A 17,674-nucleotide genomic window follows, 5' to 3' on the forward strand; every position below is an offset into this window, starting at 1 on the left:
TCTGTTTCGTCGAAAAAACATTCATTTCTCTCAGTGCGTGGGATTTATTGGTAATATAGAGAGAGGGGAGCAAAATGCTTTTTTTGTTATGTACTCTGTATATTTTAAAATGAAGAATGCAGATATAGGTCCATTCTTTGGCCCTGCTATTATCACTCTCATTGGGGCTGTTGCAAGTAATGTTCCAATTTTAATCAACACCTAATTACATCCAATAATGCACATGTAGCTAACTGGCAATTGTAATTACTACGTAGTCCAGCCTGAGGAGTATAGATCTGACTTGCTTATTGGGAGCTTTGCTGCAGCGGATTTTTGGATGCATAGCAGCATTGATCATAAAAGTCAATCATGACACACATTATAGTAACTTTTTTATGAGGGCTCTGCAACGTTAGGCAATCCCTCCTCCTCTGTTTGATGCCCCTTCCTTTTATTTATTGTGCTGAGCTGGTGCTATCCCCTCCAGACCTCATTGTGGATGTGTTTGAGCGTGTCAATACCATACTTTGTTGGCATCAACCATCAATAGTCCACCCATTAAAATGTGGAATTGCTTAACGCAACACAGTAAGATGCATTTCTCTGTGTGGAGACGGGTATTTGCAAATAGCCCTCAGATCAATGGTCTTTTACTGCCTTCTGAAACCATTGTCTGCAAAACAATTGGAAATCTTTGGGAGAGTATAGTGGGGGCAGTGTGAGAGGAGCTGGAAGAGGCGAAGCATCCCAGCACAGCGGCAAATTAATTACCCTTGTGACGAACGAAGGTCTGTGAGATTTGCTTTTTGGGTCATTATCAAGTGACACTGCGAACGATTGTTTGTCCCTCTCTGGGTAATGTAGCCCAAACAATGGCTGGCCCAGGCCATCATATGGATCATTAGCAGCTCACCATGGGACCCCCGTCCTATAAAGGTGCCCTTCTGGGGGACTGAGGGGTTGCTGGGTCCTCTCCCTCCTTCCTTGTACCAGCTGACAGCCCACGGGAGAGGACGGGCCACTCGCTGCCGCTCATTAGGAATGTATGCACTCGAGTTGGGTCGTCAGAGCAAATCCCAGCGGGGGAGAACGCAGCTATTACTTTAACTGTTGGACTGCTGTGGGACGCCAAAGCTCATGAAGACACCAGAGAGACAACATAGTGCCCTCCAGTCCAAATACTAAATGCCCATAGTGTGCTTTTTGCGGATATTTGTTGCTGTTGAGTTCATACTGACGAGTTTAAAATAATGAACAGTTCCTAAAAGGAGATTCTTCACTCTTAAACAGATGCTGTTTGACGCCATTAGTCTGTGGTGTTCAGTGCATTTCATATCCATCCCAAAGGAGATGCACCAACTTTTTTCCCCTTTCAATCAAAAATAGTCATACTGAATATGATAGCCGGCCAAGTGGCTGGGCCTGTCCAGGAGCGTGTACAGTACAGACCTGCTTAACAATAATGGCTTGAATTCTGATCCATTGTAGGTTCTGTGCTCGGTGTTTATTACTGTTATACATCAGAGCAAACACGATTAGTCTAGAAACAGGCCTCATCTGTTTGAGTCCACAGGACAATTGGCAAACATTTGTGGTCACTGTATCAAGGCTACCTCGGTGCTGTGTATGTGAGCATTATTCAGTTGTCTGTGTTGTGTTTATGGTCAAGTACATTAACTTAAGTGTCTCTTAAAGGCATCAGACATCTGTCTGCTCTTATGCAATATCAACTGTGATTTTTTTACATTCATTTTCAGTGGTGGAATGTAACAGAGTACATTTACTTAAGTACTAGAGGTACTTGAACTTGAGTCTTTTCTTTTCAATACACTTTCTAATTCTACTACTACTACTATTACATTTCAGAGACAAATATTCAGAGAGAAATATTGTACTTTTTAATCCACTACATTAATCTGACAGCTTTAGTTACTAGTTATTTGACACATTAAAATTTTGCACACAAAACACGGTAGTTAATAAAATATGATGTTTTATTGTAAATTAAACTACCCAACAATACAGAGGCCTACAAGTCCAGCTGAAATGATTAGACCATTAAACTTTGACAGAACTGTGTGGTTTCCAGTTTCTAAAATGTGAGGATTTTTCTGCATTGAGTACTTTTACTTTTAATACTTTAAGTACATTTTCCTGATTACTTACATACTTTTACTGAAGTACATTTTTGTTGCAGGCCTTGTACTTGTAACAGAGAATTGTTGCAGTGTGGTATTAGGACCTTTTACTCAAGTAAAGGCTCTGAATACTACTTCCACCAATGATTGTAACCCTGGTTATGATGCAGCCATTGCTCCTTTGAAGAAGAGATTTGGATAACACTGGGATGTTTTCCTACTTAAATATACTGTACTACTGATTATTTATTAAATGTAGCTAGCTGCCCAGCTAGTTTTCTGGCATGTAGTGTCAAACAATCCTTTTGTACAGTGGAAAGGTGTCAAATCAAGAGGCATAATGTAACGATCAGCATCTGGATAGTTTATGAAATGTGCAGTTTATCATTAATACCAAACATATGTCAAGTACAAATTAGACATTTTAGGGTGGATTATTTGTTTGTCCCAGCAGCAGGATGATATGATATCTTAAACATTTTCATATATTCTTCAGTATTTCACAAACAAGTAACCCTGGAGGTTATATCACCGCTAAAACAACAAAGCCAACCAAATATGTACATGAATACACAAGTAAAACATTTTACCTTGAACCTGTGGTCCAGCTTGTTTGTCCAAACAGACATATATTTTAATTCCAGCGCATGTTTTGAATGTAGTGTGAATTGCAAGAGAAACACATTTCCCCAGCAAAATGGGAAAAACCACAAACAAAATTGGCAAGGTGCTGATGGATTTTATGTACAGAGGATGCATAATGCCCCGTGTCAAAAAAGCAAAGTGAAATTTCCTGTTAAATATGCAAAATCCCGTCTGTCTATTGAATGATAATGGCTCGGCACCTTGTCGCTGGGTTGCTGACTCCGTTGGCTGCGCTTCAAAGGCCTGTTGACTAACTTTGAAAAGACCTTGTGTTTCCTGACTCTGGGCTTTCTAAGATTGGACAAATGCAGCAGAAAGAGGGCTGTACGAGTGCCAGTCACGGCTTCCCCGAGACGCCGGAGGGATGTCAGCCTTTGAAGTGATAAAGACCCACTGTTTCTCAAGACAGCCGTCTCATATGGCCGAGCTCTGTGATGCGCTCATGTTTATTTTTTAAATGACCGAGTTGCTTTTGCGCACTGTGCCTTTCTTTCTTTCTTTTTTTTTGGGGGTGGGGGGGGCGTTTAACTCATGCTCCATGAGTTAAATTCTTTACAATTTCTGTGAAGTCAGGGGCTCTGTGTTCCAATATGTGGACACCCTGGTGTCTGGGATTTTGGATATGCCCCTTAGTTCCATTGAAATGAATTCTTGATTCAACAGCATACAACCAAATATTAAACAATAGGGTGCTTCCAACTTTGTTCTGGTTTTCATTGTGACAATGCACCAGTGTACAAAGCCATGTCCTTTACAGAAATGATTTTCCCTGTTTTGTGTGAAAGAACTTTATTGGCATGCACAGAGCCCAGACATCAACCCCGTCCAACCATTGCCGGATCAGCCTGTTATGGCGTTTTTCTATTATATGGTACCTCGACTCTACTTGCCTTTTTTTGGTTTTCCATCATGAAAAAAAGTCCCTGGTACCTTCCAGCAGGTACTTTCTTAGTATCCCCTCCGTCGAGGTTCCAAACGAACAGACGCAATACCAAAAGGTGATGTGAAAACCTGCAGACCACTGATTGGTTGGAGAGAATCGTCACTAATCAAAATTTGATATGCTGAGAACCAAGAACAACACACCTTCGGTGTGTGTGTGTGTGTGTGTGTGTGTGTGTGTGTGTGTGTGTGTGTGTGTGTGTGTGTGTGTGTGTGTGTGTGTGTGTGTGTGTGTGTGTGTGTGTGTGTGTGTGTGTGCGCGCGTGCGTGTGTGTGTGTTTGTGTGTGTGTTAGGTCACGGCAGTTACCTGCGGCGTCGCTATGGCGACCAGCCATGCTGGCCTCACACATGGGGCTGTACTAAATCTGCAATGGAAAAAGGACAAGGCCCCGCGGCCGAGCCGAGGTAGAGCTGGTACTAGCAGTGGGTTAGTGCCATAAGTAGGCCTCAATGGGGAATACTCTTCTCACGAGTCTTTATTGAAACCCCCACCCACCAATCTTCCGCCATCCACCCTACTAACATGTTGCCTCTGAATTCCTTGCTAGCTGAATACAGTTTGTGTAAATTGATTTGCCGAACAGAATCTATATGTTTAAATATGCACCATGTGAACAGAGTATAGAGTAAAAATGGTACAGATCCTATAACTAGATTTTGTACAGTACAAGACATAGCCACAAGAAAAGGTAATGATACAGGTTGAGTTGTTAACATTGTACTTTACTGGTGTTAATTCCTAACTTTGGCAGAAAAAACGCATTTGATATGCAGTGAGCCTAAGGCTTTCGGGGACACTGTGGGTCCGGGGCGTGCTTTGCCCAGTTGGTAATCCAGCCTTAGAATGAACTGGAATGCCGTCTGTGATCCAGATGTTATCGCCCAACATCACTAATGCTCCTGTGGCTGAATGGGAGCAAGTCCCTGCAGCCAGGTTTCTTAGACCTGCTGGTGGACAGCCTGACACCAGAAGAGTGGACGCTGTTACAGTCCTACAGTACTGATACAGGATATGTTAAACTGTCCCATATGATGAAACGCTTACATGTCCACATACTTTGGCCATGTTTTCTGTGCCACTTAGTGTAATGCATCGTCATCAACAGGCCTCACCACCGTGTCCTGATTCCACAAAATCCAGTCTGCATTATGCACCCGCCAGTTGTTATGTCACACGTGTAAAGGCTAAATAAATGGTGTGCAGCTCCACTTCATGAAAAATGGGCTGCTCCTTGTAATCAATGCAGGAGCAACGTAAATCCGGCTGGCCATTATTCTGTTGGCCTAATCATTTGAAGAACCAGAGACAAACTACCACCTGTGCTCTGAGCATTGATCATGTGTAGGTATTCTATTAAATCTAATAATACACTTTCTTTTGGCTAAATCACCCTGCACATTTCAATACCAAATGACTTCTGTTCATTCTATTAAACTGGAACTACTCTCAATTATGTTTCATAGTCCTATTGTCTGATACTAATGAAGATGAAACACTCTCATTTTTCCAGTTAATTAGTTCATATTTAACAAAGGTGCTGTGCCATCAGACTCCAAGGAAGGAGCTTTTTCTTTTTTTCTTCTTCTCCTTCCTCCCTCTCTGTTTTGTCACCGCCTCCTATGGCATTGAAAATAATCCTTTTGCTTTTCATCCAACAAACTGTGTCCATGTTTTTCTTGTCTTTCTTTCTCTCTTTTTTGTTTCGACAACGTTTTAATTGAATTCCTCCTAAGAATCCACCTGATCCTCCTGCACGTTTTTTTTTTGTTGTTGTTGAAAGAGCTTATGTGTTTGTGAATGTACTGATACTCCAGGTCCCGTTGGCAGGCAGTGCCAAGGACAGCTAATTGAATGTGAATTGATAATGCCCCAGCTGTCTGTGTGTTGCAGCCTCATAGCCGGTCTGCTGTGCGCGTCTTTGATAAGTAATTCATCTGTTTGGCCTCGCAGCACTGCCTTGTTTCTTTCATGTCACTCTCTCTATTCTATCCCTCTGTGTGTGTGTGTGTGTGTGTGTGTGTGTGTGTGTGTGTGTGTGTGTGTGTGTGTGTGTGTGTGTGTGTGTGTGTGTGTGTGTAGCCTTGGATGCTCCCTCCCCCAGGCTATGTGTCTGTAGTCATGGTCAACAGGGGGTGAATCCTCTGCTCTCACACTCTGACTCTGGGTGGCATTATAGTACTTCATCTTTCTCTCCCAGGCTTCGTTCTAATTGGATCCACTCTCAACTTGCCAAAAAAAAAATGCTCTGCGTGTCAGCCACCTATCCATCCCCCGAAACACAGAAAACAATCCAGACATGATGGTGAGACACCGACCGATGTGACACCCAGAGGTGCAGCTCACCAGGTTGCCACCAACCTCCTACCCCGGCCTCCTCCAGTTGCTTTAAAGCCAACTTCTTTCTCTCTCCGTCCCCCTTACATGACCCCCGTCAGCCCGCCCCACCTCTGTTTTTGCAGCGCGATTCATTAACATGTTTGAGGTGGACATGGTGGGCCACAGAGCGGCATCTGAATCAATGCCCTCGCCTCCCAATCTGCCCTTTATCATGTTAATATGATTTCCATTGATGGAACGCTTTTTCAAAATGGCATCCCTCTATGGTTTTACATATTGACTTTTTAATTCATGGCCCTCAGTGCAGCATCACTCTTGTTGTGCGGCTGCTGCAAGTACGCTCCCAGATCAGAGACGGATGTTGCTTGAGTGTAGAATTGACTCCAGGGCTGTTTTTTTTATTTTATTTATTTTTACTTTGTGCAACTGTGTGTGTGTGTGTGTCTGTGTGTCAGGCCCCACCCTTTATTCTGTCTGTCTCCCTGATGGTGTGTGTGTGTGTGTGTGTGTGTTTGTGTGTGTGTGTTTGTGTGTGTGTGTGTGTGTGTGTGTCTGTGTGTCTGTGTGTCTGTGTGTGTCTGTGTGTATTCTCTTGTTAGGCCTGAGCCAAAAAGTAACAACAACAAAAAAAAACTCCACTTCAGTTTGATGTCGCTGGGGCAATGAGTATGTTGCCTCTTTGCTAATGTTCTCACCAAAATACCACTCGGCCTCAATAGTAATAATGTTTATAGCTCATCCCACTAGCCAGTGGAGAATTGCCTGAACCTGTAACATAGCTATAACAGGAAATAGAGAATTTAATGCACCGTAGAGTTACACCGCACTAGCAGTAAAATATATATTTCATTATTTATCATGAAGATGAAGGGTGCCTTTCTTATTGTGGCTCACCAACCTGTTAGTGAGAGGATTAAGATGTTTAGTTTGGCATGTTTTAAATGAAAAAATTCTCGCTGGTGTCTGGAATATCATATAATCAAGAAGTCCACTTAAGAGGAATATGAATTACCTTTCACTCTTTAGTATTTGTTTTTTTAACAAGGTCACTGGATCTTACAGATTTAAACATTCATTGCGTGAATGTTTTTTTCTTTTCTTTCAGCTCTATCTGTACATGGAACCTAACATTTTGTAAATAGTAAAATAGTTCAAAACATTAACATCTAGGAATTCGGAAATGTGAGATCCGGGACGATATGGAGAAATCATGGAATTAGAATATGCAGAAGTCGGTTTTGTTTTGTACTGTAGATTGAAAAGAATTCACTCTATTTTATGAAATGATTTAATAGAAAATTGTGCTTCACTGACTTGGTGTTTAAGGTATGTCAGGGCCACTGTAGCTCAAGAGTGTTAGCCATTAATGAGAAAGCTATTGGTTTGAAGCCTGGCTCCGTACGTTTTAAACGTGTCCCCGAGCAGGATACTGAACCTACGATTGCTCCCCATGTGGATATAAACTGTCAGCAACAAGTTTTATACAATGCACTTCCCACAAAAGTATTAAGTGCCAAATGAACAAGTATTCCAATCCTTTACTTAAGTAAAAGTACTAATACCACACTGTGAAAATACTCTGGTAAACAAGTAAAAGTTCTTCTACCGACTTCTACAAGTTAAAGTCCTGCACTGCAAATGTTACTCAAAGTGGTTATGTTGGCCAAAGCCCGCTTTGGCCAAACTGCATAAAGATTTGACTTTATTGAGCTGTATTGCCCATTGTAGATCACTGAGGTAGCGTTACGTGGAGGTCATATAGCCGCGATGAATATTTTACTAAACCAGAAAATCATTCATTTATAATACTGTATGAGAATACATTACAGATGCATTGTTGCATTTCCAGTGTAGCATACAGTAACGTAGCCTACTTTGGATGTATCGTGAGCTAAACCACTGACTTGTCACTGTGTCAAGAGCCAAAGCATTAAGAGTTGGTTGTAGCAGCCAACGTAATAATGGCTTAGATTCACACAGCGCATTTCATGAAACCCACGGCCGCTTTACACAACTACAGGAAGACAAGGGGAAAGAAAATGGTAGGCCAACACAAACACGGACGAGGAAAACATCTGCGCTAAAAGGAAGGGGGGCGTAATTTAATGTGGGCTACTGATGCACAACCACAGCACACATAGTAAAATTATTTTATGAATTAAATAGACAAATTACGTACCTGAGGGCCAATTCGGGGTGGGTTTTGAATCATTCACCATCCTGTAATTGACTCCATTGTAACCGGGTTCAGAGAATAAAGCGGACCCAAATGCAGAGACAGCAGGCAGTGGTGAGCTTGAGGATTTAATAAAATAAAATCCATACAACAGAAGGAGTCCCGAAGGCCGCAGGCAAAATAGTTCCAAACGTAGAGGAAGTCCAAAAACAGCAATCACAAGAAACAGGATCACAGAGACAAAGAGGACGACTACACACACTCACAATCCAATACTGTACAATGATCTGCCCACAGACAAAGACAACACAACAGGTAACGAGGTGAATAAGGGACAGGTGACACGAGGGGGCTCAGGGACAGATGAGACACATCAGAGTGGGGCGGACATCACAAAGGCAGGAAAAACACAAGGCAGGAAGTTATATAAAACATGACAAGGGAGAAAATCAGACTAGAAAATAAAACCCTAAACTGAAAGATAAACAGCCATGACTTCCATCTGTTGAAAGCCTGACTGAGTGTAACTCACGTTATTGCCCGTTGTCTTTCACTTTCCCTTTTAACTTTTAGTTGTTCTTTGTGTAATTTCCTTGGTTTCTGTGATGGCCCTGGCCCAGTATCAGCCAGCAGATAACTTCTAAAATAAAAAAATGAAATACAATTAAGCCTATATAAAGAAAACTCCTGCTTCTTTTTACATGGCTGTGCTGGCATACGCTAACAAACGACTTTTCCGGTGATATAAAGAAATCTGTCACCCATCAGAATGTGTTACTGTAGCGCCATCTACCTGCCGCAAATTATGTGACTTCGCAGGAAAAATCAAACCCGGGCAGATGCCTTACTAAAAACTAGATAAAAGTAGCGTTCTTATTCTGTTAGTCTCATTTGCTGCTACAGGTCATTTATGACCATTGTAAGTGAGTGATTTGTTCAAAATCTGGACAGCTTTCTATGTCACCAGCCGAGACGAGGTGGCTAACTGTAGAATGCTAGCGTTAGCATGCTAGCTCAATGGCAAAACACTGCTACAACACACACTACTTCACCATAATCTCCAAAAGAACTACTTCCTGTCCCTGTTCTGCAGGTATGCACAAGTGTCCCTTGTTTAGAAGAAGTCTCCCAGCTAATCCTGTCTTGGACTGACCAAAGATGGAGGAAGAGTTATCTAGCTGATGGGATCTTACCGAGCTACTGAGCATGTGTGACTCCCAACAAAGATAGTGTAGAAGTGAGATGTCTCACTCTGTAGCTAAAACAGAGACCTAAACACACAGGGTGAAAACAGGATCTGCAGCAAAAATATACTTACAATTATGAACCTGAAAATGTGCATAATTTGGGTACTTTAAAGTATTAAAAGTACAAGTACTCAATACAGAAAAATACTTATTTTAATCCTAGTTTTAGAAACTGGAAACGACACAAACAGTTCTGTCGATCAACGAAGTGTTTAATGATCTAATCATTTCAGCTGTACTTGTAGGCTATGTAGGTATTGTCAGGTAGTATAATTTACAATAACACATTGTATTTTATAAGCTATGTGTTTTGTGTGCAATACTTTTAAAGTGTAAAGGTAACTGGTATCTAAAGCTGTCAGATTAATGTAGTGGAGTAAAAGAAGTATATTTCTTTCTGAAATGTAATGCCGTAGGAAGTGGCATGAAAAAGAAGACTCAAGTAAAGTACCTGAACATTTGTACTTAAGTACAGGGCTTAACATTCCACCACTGCAAATGAATGTGAAAAATAGAATCACAGTTGATATTGCATAAGACCAGACAGGTGTCTGAAGCCTTTAAGAGACATCAAATGTCTGCTGTGAACTTCATCACCACCAACTGTGAGCAACAGTCGCCTGCTCATACAAGAGTTATTAAATGGAAACAAAATCACCATCAACGCGCACACATTTGATGCAAAGCCCTTCAATTATCCAATCGCACGCACACGTCGGACAATAAAACGGGTCATTAGCAGCTGCGGCAGCAGCCAGCCAATCACTTTGTCTCTGCTTTGGCTGTTGACTGACTGCGCTTCAACCATGTACGTCTGGGGTTCCTCGGTGGAGAGCCTCGCAGATCTATGTTGAGCTCCCTGATTAAGCAATGGCTCTTCTCTCCATTTCAAATGACAAGCTGCCAGGGACTTTGGTTTTAAATTGCGCAATTAGTGATCTGGCAAGCTTTGCTTGGCTTCAGTCGGACTCAAATCCCAGTCCAGGGCCTCGCCGAAGCACAGTCGACAACACATACTCCACGAGCATTTGTCAGACAAATTCATCTGAGCCTCCACTTCCACTTTGCTCTCTGAGCACACTAACCTCCCTCAAATGTCAGCCAGAGTATTTACCGTCTCGCCGGTGGGTAAACAGTGGTGATCCGGGTTAGGTAGCACCAGATTTACTGTGATTCCTCTCAATCAGCGCAGATAATAATTCACTTCATGAATTCAAATTCATTTGTTTGTTTGGTGTTGCTTATGTACAGATGCACAAAATGTTGAGTGTGCACTGGGCTCTGCCAAACGTTGTTCTGCTCCTCATATCCACTGTATTAAAAATGATCTATTTCCCCGCAGTCGTAACTTGTAAATATATTTACGTTTACAATATCCACCTAGGACTTCTATAATAAATCGACATGCTCTTGTTGGGTTTACTTCAGCAAATATTTAAATTAGGTTACTCATTTTAGGTTGCAAAACTACAACCCATGCAGCCACCTCTTGATCATTATGTTGGCTCAAAAATGAAAACTGGCTTATACAACATAATTATTACTGTACTATATAAATAACCTAAGCTTGGATAATATTGGGAACAGCTTAGATAATAGCCTTAATATTTAATTTCCACTTTGAAGTCGCGGCCGAGCACATTAAAAGTTTAAGAAGAATATGGTAAAACTTGTCCATCCACCACCAAGATTCATTCCAACATGTATTTTTAATAGACCCTTGTAGGAGTCGGATTTCCACAGCGCTGAGAACTTTCATTTCAGCAGTAGTTTGTTTCATGTGTAAAGCCGAGCATCAGGAGTCTAGCATCTGCCCAGCTGGGATTTAATGTGCCTTGCTGATAGATGAAAAACTTGCTAAGTTGCAGGAAAAAAAAAAAATATTCGGAATTACAAGTACCTTTTCCCCTCCTCCTCCTCCCCCTTCCTCCTCTTGCATCCAGAAGTACAGCTGGATACTAAATATCATTTTTCTATTTTTCTGGTTGGCGGAAACAACAGTCATCTGCAGAAAATGGCATTATCTGCCATTTATCAATGCTGTATTTGCTTTGGTAATTAACTTTTTAATTCTGGGAATGTTTTTTATATATATATATATATATATATATACACACGTATATATATTTTTTTCTTCATGCTTCTCATCGGGGACACAGCAAACACGAGACGTTAAGACCCATCAGAATGCAAATTTCCCTCTGCGGCTTTGGTGCCGTCGCAGTGACAACTGTTGGATCGTTGTAGCATAAGCAGCCAAACAGGATGTTTCGAACATTTATCCACAGTAGATCCAATCATCAGTGGCGGGAAGAAATAAAATTGCAGAGATCATGGTCTACAGGATATGTCCCAATTTTCAGTTGAGGCTTTCAAATCTATGAGGGTGATTTCACTGATGATCACTTCTCTCCCTCAGGAGCAGGAGCTGTAAATGTTAACAACACAGAGTTTTTAGAATCTGGCACAGGCTGAAATCCCATCTCTGCGCCAATACATCTCTCCGCTGTTTAATATGCTTTAACCCATCATCGCGGGCAGTGATGGAAAGTATCTCTGTGCAATTATTTTTGTACTCTACTTAAGTACAAATTTGAGGTACTTGTCCTGTTCTTATGCAATTGTTTCCATTTAAATTGATATGTCTTCTACACTATCAGAGAAAAAGAGTGTACTTTATTTACTCCACTTTACTCATTTGACAGCTGTTGTTACTCATTACTTCAAATGAAAACTAACTAACCAGTTTATTATTGTTCTGGATTAAAATGCCCAGCAAAATGTGAAATCTTAGAATTAGCATGTCGTATTAGCTGCCACTACAAGCTACAACATTAAAATTTCACACATGTCATTGCATCTGTAATTGTACATCATAATGCATTTAACTTATTCTCTCTCAGATTTAAATTATCCAAATAACTTTTTTGTCCTTCTTTCTCTTGTATCATTGTATTTATAAAGTCCTTTTAGTAAATCCTATCTCCTAAAAATCTACTTTCCCAACGAAACTGACTTTCAATCAGTTACGTTTGGAAAAAAACACATTTTCCAGCGACCGGCACGTGTCGCGTCCAAAACAAACATAATCCGGGAGAAAATATGCGTTCCTCGAAACATAATTGAAAATGCAGGGTTTTTTTGTGTATGGGAACATCCTTTTAGTGAGACAGGAAATGAACTTGAATATTATTGAGTGATGAAAACAATGTTGGATTGAATGCTGAATATCAGTTGACTACAATTAGGAATCACAGCAGATGTATTTTTATTTTATTTTTTTCTCTTCATGATACCAAATGGCACTGATCACATCCATTAATCAAGCCGCGTGTGAACCGTCAGGCATTGTGTACTAAAGTGTAATATCCCAAGCTGTACATGTATAGGTGATTGAGAAAGGCCTGCATGTGTCATCCCCACGGTCCAACCATGGTAGTTTGCTCTTCTCCCAAAGCAAACATAGCAATTACAGGCACTGTCAGTCACTGTCAGATGTGGCATCGGTGATCAATCCAGCCCATTGGACTCAGGACATTAGACATGAACATACATGCTGGGGAGTTAAAGCCTTCCCTCCAGCTCCCCGGCCTGCTGTTCAATCAGCTTCCTTCGCTGGGATCGACTGGGAATCCATTTTGTGTCGCAGGCTGCTATTTATCACGCAACATCTGTCTATTTTACCGCACAAAATTCCAACCAGTCCTCTTCATGACATTTAAAAAAAACAACAACATTTAAAACAGTGTTTGACAATGTGCCCTGTGTTTTCTGGCCACCTTGTTGTTGTTATTCCATTAGATAACTGGCCAAATGCAGTTATGTCGCCTTTCTGCACAAAAGAATGGGTTCGATGAAATAAAAACCAAAGCCTAAGGGCTTTTTTTCTGACATTGAACGGCAGAACAGGAAGATTTCCGGGTTTAGAAAAGGCAGACCAGAATGCATTGCAGCAGTAAGACATGGTAGCTGTGTTCAAATTCAATACTACACACTTGTAGCATACAGTATGGAGTGTATAATAAGTGTTCTTACCCCCCCCCCTTAGTACAGAAAAAAATCAATGCACTTCCCTGTTTTTATGAACAGCAACAGATGTCAATCAAACTTTCCACAAAGTGAAGGCTAACTATAAACTATACATTTTTTTTTGTTTTCTGAGATATTGCTAAATTTATGGAAGCCCTGAGGCAAGTGAGAAAAAGAAAAACAACTGGCAATTCATTTTCTAAGTCTGATCTAAATCTCCTGTGTATATGGCTTAAGTACAGGTAGGAAAAAAAAAATTCTTTCATCTGTGAAACAGGTGGAGGAAAGAGTTTTGCCAGGTACCTATTTTTTGTTTGTTTGTCAGGATAATTTTTTGTGTATTTTTTGTTGTTTTAATACTCATTTTGGCCACAAGAGGCTGAAGTGCACCACTTCCCCTATGTTCTAAGTAGGACCACAAGCACTCATTACTTACTGTTTTACTCTAAACAAGGTATGCTACATTTCTAGCCAAGAGAAAGACATAACGGTAATGCTACATAACTTGCTAACACACAATATATGTCCCCTGTGTTAAGAGTGCATGGAGAAATTAAGTAGTGGTGCACTTTAGTCTATTGTGGCTGAAATGAATATTACAACAGCAAACACCTGAACACAACAGGAAACCTGTAACCTGTGTCGGTGATTCTTGACGTTAAAAAGTGCTAATACATTCCGTGAGAGTCCACTGCTAACCACATGTAGCAACATGCTAACGCCAGGGAAGCTGTTAACTTGGTTGCAGATGTTCATTTCTCCCCAGTTTCAGATCCCATTCCTGCTGCAGCCGGTCCGGTTGTGGGGTATTTGGTTTAGAAGCCTTTATCTGTGATTTTTTTTAATTTAAGGTATACACATACATACATACTTCATTGCAGTCAGTCTCCAGCAGCAATGGACTGTACCGAAACAGAGACAGCAGTGCACAGGCAGACGCGGTGAGTCCAAGAGATCCAGAAACGCTGACCAATCAGAGAGTTTTTTTTTCTTCGGGAGGGGTGCTTACAGATACAGGTGCTGCAACAGAGCGTCTCAGACAGAGGGTGCACCAGCCGGGCAGTATGAGACTAATTGTTTTTTGAAAAGTGTTTTTTGAACATTATAGCATGCAAGCACATTAGTAAAAACACACAACACAAGTTTGAATGATCCTATAGAAAGCCTCATATGATAGGTCTTCTTTAAGTCCTAAACATATCAGACTTAGAAAATTGATCACAGGAATTTTCTTTTTTTCCCATTCTAAATATCCATCAGTGTTGACCAGCTAGTCTGAGGTCAAGCGTTCTTATTCTGCATATTGGCATCTTCTAATGTTGTGAATTGTGTTGCTACATAAAGCCTTACAATTGGTTTATGCAGTATTTAGTTGAAACAAACAGTCAGGTCCACAAATATTGGGACATCAACACAATTCTAATCTTTTTGGCTCTAAACACCACCACAATGGATTTGGAATGAAATGAACATGATTTGCTTTAACTGCAGACTTTCAGCTTTAATTTGAGGGTATTTACATCCAAATCAAGTGAACGGTGTAGGAATTACAACAGTTTGTAAATGTGCCTCCCATTTTTTAAGGGACCAAAAGTAATGGGACAGATTAACATCATAAATCAAACTTTCACTTTTTAATACTTGTTTGCAAATCCTTTGCAGTCAGTTACTGGAGTCTGGAACGCATAGACATCACCAGACGCTGGGTCTCATCCCTGGTGATGCTCCACCAGGCCTCTACTGCAACGGTCTTCAGTTCCTGCTTGTTCTTGTGGCATTTTCCCTTCAGTTCTGTTTTCAGCAAGTGAAATGCTTGCTCGATCAGATTCAGGTTAGGTGATTGACTTGGCCATTGCATAACATTCCACTTCTTTCCCTTAAAAAACTCTTTGGTTGCTTTCGCAGGATGCTTCGGGTCATTGTCCATCTGCACTGTGAAGCGCCGTCCAATGAGTTCTGAAGCATTTGGCTGAATATGAGCAGATAATATTGCCCGGAACACTTCAGAATTCATCCTGCTGCTTTTTTCAGCAGTCACATCATCATAAATACAAGAGAACCAGTTCCATTGGCAGCCATACATGCCCACGCCATGACACTACCATCACCACGCTTCACTGATGAGGTGGTATGCTTTGGATCATGAGCAGTTCCTTTCCTTCTCCACTCTCTTCTCATCACTCTAGTACAAGTTGATCTTTGTCTCATCTGTCCATAGGAAGATGTTCCAGAACTGTGAAGGCTTTTTTAGATGTTGTTTGGCAAACTCTTATCTGGCCTTCTTGTTTTTTGGGGCAAACCAGTGGTTTACATCGTGTGGTAAACCCTCTGTATTCACCCTGGTGAAGTCTTCTCTTGATAGTTGACTTTGACACACATACTCCTACCTCCTGGAAAGTGTTCTTGATCTGGCCAACTGTTGTGAAGGGTGTTTTCTTCACCAGGGAAAGAATCCTTTGGTCATCCACCACAGTTGTTTTCCGTGGTCTTCTGGGTCTTTTGATGTTGCTGAGCTCGCCGGTGCGTTCATTTAAGAATGTTCCAAACAGTTGATTTGGCCACACCTGATGTTTTTGCTATCTGTCTGATAGGTTTGTTTTGATTTTTCAGCCTAATGATGGCTTGCTTCACTGATAGTGAACGCTCTTTGGATCTCATACTGAGAGTTGACAGCAACAGATTCCAAATGCAAATAGCACACTTGAAATGACCTCAGACCAGGGGTCTTCACACGTTTTCCAGGCCAAGGACCCCAACATGATGGCGAGATGGAGGGGGACCCCCTAATTCTATATATTGTATAAAATTGTGTTATATCAAACTGGTCCTATAGTGCCATGTGTGCAATGATGACTGAAAGACATCTTCTGCCTCCATTATCTTTTTACTACAGTGTGTTGAATTCATGTTAATGTGTATTTAAAGACATTTCATTAGTGGAAAAAAATTGCAGGAGGGGGGGAATAAAAAAACAATCTAATCAACCAAACTTTCGCGCACCCCATGCAGTACCTCCGCGGACCCCTAGGGGTCGCGGACCCCCTGTTGAAGACCCCTGCTCTAGACCTTTTATGCTTTGTAAATGGGATAATGAGGGAACAACCACACCTGGCCATGGAACAGCTCAGCAGCCAAATGTCCCATTCCTTTTGGTCCCTTAAAAAGTTGGAGGCACATATACAAACTGTTGTAATTCCTACACCGTTCACTTGATTTGGATGTAAATACCCTCAAATTAAAGCTGAAAGTGCAGTTAAAGCACATCTTGTTTGTTTCATTTGAAGTCCATTGTGGCGGTGTATAGAGCCAAAAAGATAAGTGTCGATGTCTCAGTATTTATGGACCCGACTGTAGCTGTGTTACCAGTAAGTAGATCAAATTTAACCAATCTAGTATTGTATATCTTCTTATTGAAAAAAAAATACAATATATACACTTTTACGCAATTCATCACAGAATCTTTAAGTTTTTCAATATTTGGGTTTGGTAACAATTTAAAAACATTTTACGTCACATAGCAGGCATTACTCTTTTCAGCCAAAAAGTAGAGTTTGGTTTTGTGGCGGCCCCTCTACCCCAGATGTGCTCAACACGCCCCTGCATTTTAGGATCAGTAGGACGTCAATTACAGAAATAGAAGTAGAATAGATAAGTGGGTACACCAGGGGCGTGTCGCACGAAAGTAGAATAAAGATATCCAGGATAAGTGAAAAAGTGCAGCTTTACTTGGTGTGATCCGCACATCGCGGCTTAATCGGTTGCGTGTTTGCCGAGCCAGGATGAACAGATGAAGCTACATTGAGCCAGGTGTAGATAGCTGGGATAAGTGCACGTTCACGGCTTTCTTAAGCAGACCACGGGATCGGTCACAGATTTACTGATGCAGAAATGGAGAAGACGCATGCGCCATATGTTTCACCCAATGAGCAGCAGCTTCTAATGGAAAGTAACGAGGAGGGGAAGCATAGAATATGCAGAAAGGGAAATGCGGCTGTTGTCAAACGGAGAGAAAAAGCCCAACAGACTATAGCGGACCGACTGAATGTGTGAGGATGTAAAAATCTCTACTTAGCCTACTAGTCACTCCACATTTTTACAAAGTTGTAGGCTACACTGTGTTTTAATTGCTCTTAATATGCTGGTTTCATGTTTCTGTTTTTATGTGCTAAATGTGCT

At 41.2% G+C, this 17,674-nt stretch overlaps 1 protein-coding gene and 1 long non-coding RNA gene across 5 annotated transcripts in view; one reads left to right on the forward strand and one right to left on the reverse strand.

The window, feature by feature from the left end:
- Positions 1–17,674, forward strand: part of rbfox3b (RNA binding fox-1 homolog 3b) — a 456,818-nt gene that overhangs the window by 183,749 nt on the left and 255,395 nt on the right. The gene's annotated exons all lie outside the window — the stretch shown is intronic.
- Positions 15,871–17,674, reverse strand: part of LOC116703443 (uncharacterized) — a 13,688-nt gene continuing 11,884 nt past the window's right edge. Inside the window, exons 2-3 of the long non-coding RNA XR_004335436.1 lie at positions 17,090–17,095; positions 15,871–15,881 (exon numbers count right to left, since the gene is read on the reverse strand). This is a non-coding gene — a long non-coding RNA (uncharacterized LOC116703443). The remainder of the gene's footprint in view (positions 15,882–17,089; positions 17,096–17,674) is intronic.

This window comes from Etheostoma spectabile, chromosome 15, assembly GCF_008692095.1.
Source record: "Etheostoma spectabile isolate EspeVRDwgs_2016 chromosome 15, UIUC_Espe_1.0, whole genome shotgun sequence".
NCBI lineage: Eukaryota > Metazoa > Chordata > Actinopteri > Perciformes > Percidae > Etheostoma > Etheostoma spectabile.